The sequence below is a fragment of the Musa acuminata genome, chromosome BXJ3-1 (genome assembly GCF_036884655.1).
Source record: "Musa acuminata AAA Group cultivar baxijiao chromosome BXJ3-1, Cavendish_Baxijiao_AAA, whole genome shotgun sequence".
NCBI classification, from domain to species: domain Eukaryota; kingdom Viridiplantae; phylum Streptophyta; class Magnoliopsida; order Zingiberales; family Musaceae; genus Musa; species Musa acuminata.
Window position 1 is genome coordinate 41,745,001 of NC_088349.1, and position 7,525 is coordinate 41,752,525.

The following is a 7,525-nucleotide window of genomic DNA, read 5'->3' on the forward strand; positions in this document are numbered from 1 at the left end:
AGGAAACTTTTACATAATTTACTTTATATTTCATGGGCTCTTCGGGGGCTATAAACGGCTCACCTTGGATATGAATTAAAGGCATATTGAGTTTTCTCAATGTTAAAATCCAGCCTTGTTTGAGTTTCTTATAACTCAAATTAGAGTTTTCTCACCTTATTAGGTTTCTAGTTGAGTTACTAACTCAATTATAAAGGTTCTCTTCTAAACTTTGAAAAGAAGAAAATTATAAAATTATTGATCTTTACCCATTAGAAATAAGATTAGTAGTGAAAACTAATGACCTCGAGAGAAGAAAAGAGAAATCATGAATGGATATAGATTAAGATAATTGAACTACTATAAATAAATTTACCTATATTTTTATTTGTTTCTTATTTGTGTTTATTTTTAGTTGAATTAGTTTTTAATACTTATCTCCTTTCTTGATTAAAATTTTAAAGTTTCTTAAAGTTTGGAATAGCACTAATTCACTCGCTTCTTAAATAATAATTGATTTTAGAGTAAAATTATCTCATTTACAATAACGCATAAGATAGAAATAATAATAATATTTAGTAATTAAGAGGGATGGATTACACATATTAGAAAATCTCTCAAGCTGTATTATATACACCTCCTCCTCAAAGTTGTCATTGAGAAACACGATTTTCACATTTATCTATCAGATCTCATAATCATAGTGTACTGCAATAGCCAATAGAATTCAGATATATTTTAGCATGGCTATGGGTGAGAAGGTTTCGTTATAGTCAACACATTGCCTTTGGCGATACCCCTTAGCCACTAGTCTTGCTTTATAGGTCTCTACCTTTCCATCTACTCCGATCTTCTTTTTGAAGATCCACTTGTAATTGATGGGTATAATACCCTCGGGTGCATCAACTAGGTTTCAAACTTTGTTGGAGTACATGAAATCAATCTCAGAATTCATGGCTTTTTGCTACTTTCCGAAGTCTATACTTATAATAGCCTCCTCGTGGGTCTGAGGATCGATACCCTCAACATCCTCTCATATAATATATTCCACATATTTATCAGGAGGATGAGATACTCTACCGGACCTACATAAAGTCAGAACTTATATGCCAAGTACCTGAACAAACTCGGGCCGTGGAGTGGTACTTGAACTAGGTTCTCTAACCTCGCTCAACTCTATCACACTCCCACTGTCTTTGCCAAGAATGCGTTCCTTCTTAAGGAACACTACTCTCGTGGCTACTAAGACCTTTTGGTCCTCACGATGATAGAAATAATACCCACAAGTATCCTTGGGGTATCCCATAAACTTACATGACTCCATCATTGATTCCAACTTATCAGGGTTGTGTCTTTTAACATGAGCAGGGTAGCCCCAAATCTTAATAACCTTAAGATCAAGCTTCTTCCCTTTTCATATCTCATATGGTATAGACACTACCGACTTAGTTGGAACTCTGTTCAGAAGGTAAGCTGTGGTCTCTAGGACGTATCCCCAAAATGAGGTGGGTAGGTCGATGAAGCTTATCATGGACCGCACCATGTCTAATAGTATATGATTCCTCTTTTCAAATATACCATTAAGTTGAGGTATATAAGGAGATATCCATTGGGATGAGATCTCATGGTCCTTAAGGAATTGGGTGAACTCTATACTCAAGTACTCATATCCTCGATCTGATCGAAGAGTCTTGATACTCTTTCCAGTCTAGTTCTATATTTTATTCTTATACTCTTTGAATTTTTTAAAAGCCTAAGACTTATACTTCATCAAGTACACATGTCCATATATTGAGAAATCATCAATAAAAGTAATAAAGTATGAGTAACCACCTATGACATGAGTTGCTATGAGTTCATAATATCACTACTATGTATGAGTTCTAATAACTTAGTGGCTCTCTCTCCAGTTCCACTAAAAGGAGAGTTCGTCAGTTTTCTATGAAGGCAAGACTCGCAAGTTGTATATGACTCATAGTCGAATGGATCTAAATATTCATCTTTTAGCAACTTTTGAATCCTTCTCTCATAAAATAAAATAATATATATCTAATGCAATAATAGCTCCACCAAGTAGATGTAGGGTGATCTCGCTAATAGCTACTGTAGCAACTTTTGCTCCATTGTCCAAATTGAGGTCCATCTCGCCTCTCGCCAATCTCCTAGGTCTTGTCAGAACTTATAATGAATTGTAAATGTGATAAGTGTTAGGATCAAGAGCACTAAGAGGGGGGGGGGGGGGGGGTGAATTAGTGCAGCGGAAATCTTTCAACGATAAAAAAAAAACGTTCGAACGATAAAAACGATTTCGGTGTGAAAGCCGATTCTAAGATTACTTTAACTTAAGATCAAGCGAGATGATGTTAAAGTCAATCTATGAAGGCAGTTTGCAGTTATGATGAAAACCAGAATATAAGCGCAAACTGAAATACGACGTTCGTACGAAGAAACTGATTTACGTCTAAATGCTGATTCGTAAATCACTTGATTAGGCGAGATGTAGTTTAAGCAAGGATATAAAGACAGTTTGCAGTTATGATAGAAATCAAAACGTAAATGCAAACTGAAATATGATGATCGTACAAAAAAATAGATTTACGTCTAAACGCTGATTCGCAAAGTGCAAAGCTTGAAACCCGATCGTACATGCGCAGAAAGCAGTAAGCTTTAGAGGAGGTTTGCAGTAAAGATAATATGCTCAAAGTAAATGTAAACTGAGATTTAGAGTGGTTCGGTCAATCTTGACCTACTCCACTTTTGGCTTCCTCCACCGACGAGGTCACCGACGTCAACTAGAGGCCTTCCTTCAATAAGCAAAGGCCAACCACCCTTTTACAATTTCACTCCTTTTGACGGGCTTAGGAGACAACCCTTACAGAATTTTCTCTCCTCTCTTTATAGCTCAGAACTTGGAAGAAAAGAGGGAGAAGAACTTTTGACCTTTACAACAATTTTGAGCTCTAAAAATCACAGAACAAAATCAAGATTTCAGTGTGTATTCAGTGCTCTTTCAGTGCTGAATGGGTGGGGTATTTATAGGCCCCAACCCAGTTCAAATTTAGAGCTTAAAACTGTCAATTTTTAGAATTCTAGGATCAGGCGGTTGCACCTCCTGACTGGGGCGGTTGCACCGCTTGGCAGAGCTCGAAGACTGAGCCTCTAGGCGGTACTACCTCCTGTCAGGGGCAGTTGCACCTCTTGCTAGAGCTCGAAGACCGAGCTCAGGCGGTGCAACCTCCTGACTGAGGCGGTTGCACCGCTCAGCCAGTGCTCGGAGACCGAGTCTAGGCGGTGCCACCTCCTGTCAGGGGATGTTGCACCGCCCAGTCTCACTCGGAGACTAAGCCCAAGCGGTGCCACCGCCTGGCTAGAGCGGTTGCACCTCCCAGTCTCGCTCGGAGACTGAGCCCAGGCGGTGCAACCTCTTGCCTTGGGCGGTTCAACCGCTTGGCAGAAATCAGGGTCTGAATGGGTTGATCCATTCGGCCCAATTTGGGTTTTTTCAGGGGCCCAATTGCCCAAAGATTAAGTTAATGGGATCACCTCTCATTTCCAACTTAATTATTGTGCTAACTACAATATTCCCTAAGACATTTACTGCAACTTGCTCCGGTGCGTCAATCGCTTCTTCCGGCGAGCTTCCGGCGAACTTCCGTCGATCATCCGATGAACCCTCGGTGATGCTCCTGCGGACTTCCGGCAAACTCCTGGACTTGCGACGATCCACTTGGCGAGTTTCGACGAGCTTCTTTGGCAAGCTCATGGACTTCTTTGATTTGTTCCCGCAGAACCTCCGACGACTGTCCGAACTTCCGTGGAACTCTCGAACTCCTAACGTGATCATTGTCTTGACTCCGGCGCAACTCCTGTTGCATATTTTATTTTCATCGTAGTTAATCCTACACATGTAAAACAAAACTTCGATCGAGACAATTAATCCTAAGCAATTAACCAAGTTGTCCGGCATGCCATTGGTCCCTCGACGCTTCGTCTGATTCTTCGGCATATCGTCCTCTCCTGCAGCCTATTGCCCAATCGGCCAGTTGACTCCGCAACTCCGATATCCTTGGCACAATACCTGCTCTTCTTGGCCTGATGCCCGAGTCCACGCCCCGAAGCCTTCTGTCGATACGTCGACCGATCCACCGGCCCGACGTCCAATCTTCTGACATGTTCCTCCGGCACAACATGATTTTCCTGCTTTAATTGTCTCCTCCTGATCGAAGTATCCTGCGTCACTCAAAACGCAGATGAAATCATAAACATATATCAAGTGGTTTCATCATCAAAATATGAGATTCAACAATCTCCCCCTTTTTGATGATGACAACTACTTGATGACGGAGTTAACCTTAACTCCCGGAGTTTAAACAAACTCCCCCTATCAATATGCCATATTGATAGAAACTCTTGGATTCAAAAGTCCCGGCAACATGTCATCATAAACTTATGCATAAACTTATGCATAACATGTCATGTCATCAACATACTTCTCCCCCTTTGTCATCAACAAAAAGGAGAAGTACCACAATCAAGTGTTTGTGATATTGGTTCAACTCATTGCATGAAAAACATAATATCAAGTTTTATCATCATGCGATCAAATATCAACATGTAGAATTGCAATGTAAGCTTTTGATATCATAACGTAAACATTTCAAGTGTTTATGAATTATAGCATTTCATCACATGGTAAGATACCAACGCGTAAAATTACGATACAAGTTCTTGATATCTTAACGCATGATGCAAACATGGCATAATGCAAGTTTGACAATCATAGCATCAATTCATATATCTCTTGATGATGCAAGCATTGTAAATATGACAATCATATCAATTCATATATCTCTTGATGATGCAAGCATAGCATCAGTGTTCATAGCATCAATTCATATATTTCTCCCCCTTTGTCATCAACAAAATGGAGAACGATATAAGCAAATTTTAAGCATAAGTGCTTGTAATTATTCATGTCATAACTAGGTTCATGTCATTTTCCAACAGTGAGTGATAGGATATCAATTATACAAACATCTCAAGGAAAACATGACATGGAGATAGCTTTGAAAACTTCTTCCTTTTTTATCTGTTATTATCTTTTTGCATGAAGGAGGAAGATTATTTGTGATACATGCTATTTGTGAGTTTACTTCGAGTGAAGTTAGAATCGATGAGAGATTAAATCATGCTTCATTTTTACAAGGATCAAGATATGTATGTGAAACAAATCCTTGCAAGTAAAAACACTTTCATCCATATTCATCAAATCCATTTCTCAAAAAATATTTTTCATATGATGTGTATGAGAGATGTATTTGCTAGTTGATTACATATGTCAAAAATCAATGATATGAACTAAACTTGATATGACATATGCTTGTTAAGTTAGGAAGAGAGTAAACTTGATATATTAGGATCAAGAGAATCCGAAAATGAAATTTGATTCTTTCTTACATTCGGACAAGGTTTTGTTATAGATATTCAATTACAATCATGAAGGTAAAGCATGCTTGTTATCATGAAAGTTTTGTATTCAAGCACATAATTTCCAACATGTAATTATGTAAAATCATTATGCCAATCAAGTGATTTGATCATTCAATCAAGAAAGTTCAAAAAATAATTTTAACACGTTCAATCATTAGGACGTATTTTTGCCATAGTTTTTCAAATACAATCATGAAGATAAGGCATGCTCATCATCATGGTAGTACGATGGTAAGTTTACAATTTTAAGACACGCAAGCTAGTAATTTTGAGATGTTCAAGAAAGCAACTCTTGCTTCTTGAAATATAAGTTTTGCTAGATGTGCAAGTTAACTTTTTGCTTCTGCAAGATATCATTCCTTGGTGGTGTTCAATATAGCAAGTTCTACATCATGCAAGCTAGTGAATCTTATAACATTTTAGAACATGCATAATCACCAAAGCATAATAAATTTTAATGATGTGCAAAATTATAAATTTTGCATGTTTGCATTTGTGCATCTTGAGATTTGTAAGATAGCACTTCTTGGTGATGTTCAAGATAGCAATTCCTTTTCTTTTGAGAAGTGTAATTATTTTCTTTCTCCCCTCTTTTGAATTATATGAGCTAGCAAATTAGCTTTCAAGCATGTTTTGCTCCCCCTTTGTCATTGTCAAAAAGAAGGGAAGACCCTTTACGTTAATTTTTAAATTATGACAAAGGTAAATAGCATTGATGAAAATTCAAGTCTTGAATGTCAAAACAATTATTTTATCATGAATATTTCATCATTGCATGCATCATTATCATCATATATATTTTTAAAACATATAAACTCATTATTATATGATTCCAAATCGTCATTCCTATTATATCAATCATTGTTTCAATCATCTTAATAGCTTATCATGCACAATATGTCAAACCATCTAACATGATACAAACATTTATTTTCAAAGTATTTATCACTATTTTCATGTATGATAATAAAATGTTCATGATATCGAACATTAAATCAATATTTTTTAAGTATTTATCACTTTATTTTAGCAATAACTCATAGCATTTTAAATCATGATTCACATCATATGCAATACATCACATCATAATTAAAAAGCTCAAGTATTGCGTGCATCATTGCAAATCATAAATGTTTCATATCATGATGGTATCAATTTTGTTAAATTATATCCTACCATGCATGATCATAACTTTTCATTTGTATACATCAAAATAAATTAATGAATATTTCATGTATTCAAATCATCACATAAGGAATATCAAGAAGAAAATAATTGGGTGATGAGATAAACCTTTCATGAATACAAAGAATTACATAAAAATCATATCATGAATACAAGGAATACAGGTCACAATCATTCAAGAGAAAAATCATCATTCATTTTCAATTCATTCAATTTGATAAATCATGATCATGATTTTGATAAAACTCATTTTAAATTTAAATCATCAAAATTATTTTTATGGCTTACAAAATTTATAACATAAATAGATTCATGATTTCATTGATAATATATTTTTCCCCCTTTTTTAAGTGTTTCATTTTAAGTGATCGATTTCATGTTAGCATGCCTTTTCATTTATCTCAAATGAAAACATGCATCAATTTTTAAAGCCAATGTTATTATCATGAAAATCGATAATCCATAATTATCAAGAATCATCATACATAATTTCAAAAATATATACTCATTAATCATAACTTCAAATTAAACATGATTTAATATACTCAAAATCGAGAAATAACAATGGACATCACCATGATACACATTATTACTTCTTAACCATTATTTTATATTTTCAATCAAAATCATTTTGTTTGTTTATCATAAAATATGTAATATTATCATTTTTGAAATTACTAGCATGATCATAATTTTTTTTTTAACATTAATTCTAAACTAAAAAAGAAAATACATCATGAGAGCATCAAGTAATTTCAAAATAATTCAAGAGAGTTGAGTTACTTACCTTGTAGTCGAAGCCCGTCAAAGCCCAATTCGCCGTTTCACCTTTGAAAGTTCTTGATTCATCCTTGGTTGTCTTCCTCTTCTT